Genomic DNA, 387 nt, shown 5'->3' with positions numbered 1-387 from the left:
CTGACCCGTACCCACTGAAACTCAACTGTTATTGAACTCCCGAACGTTTTTTCTCAAGCAGTTAAAGAAATTTCCGGTAATGACACGCATACTGCCAACACTTAATCTACGAAACCGTCCGGAAGGTGGCGCTCCACGCACCTGTCCCTTACTGAGTCTACAATATTAAAGGGAGCAGAATCTGACACCCCAGTGGTCGGATAAGCACCTGCCCAATTCAGCTCAGTTTAATGAGGCTAGCTGCATGCCCATGAGCAAGATCTATATAGATAAGGTCTTGTCAATGCGAGTTCTGCGCAGCTTTAGGTGATCAGGCCAGTGGCGTCACGTGGAGCTGACTAAGAACGGAGTAGAGGGGATAAGAAAATAGTAGGATGGGGGAAGGAT

The sequence above is a fragment of the Penaeus monodon genome, chromosome 32, assembly GCF_015228065.2.
Source record: "Penaeus monodon isolate SGIC_2016 chromosome 32, NSTDA_Pmon_1, whole genome shotgun sequence".
NCBI lineage: Eukaryota > Metazoa > Arthropoda > Malacostraca > Decapoda > Penaeidae > Penaeus > Penaeus monodon.
The sequence above is the reverse complement of the archived record's forward strand: the minus strand, read 5'-3'. Positions refer to the sequence as shown.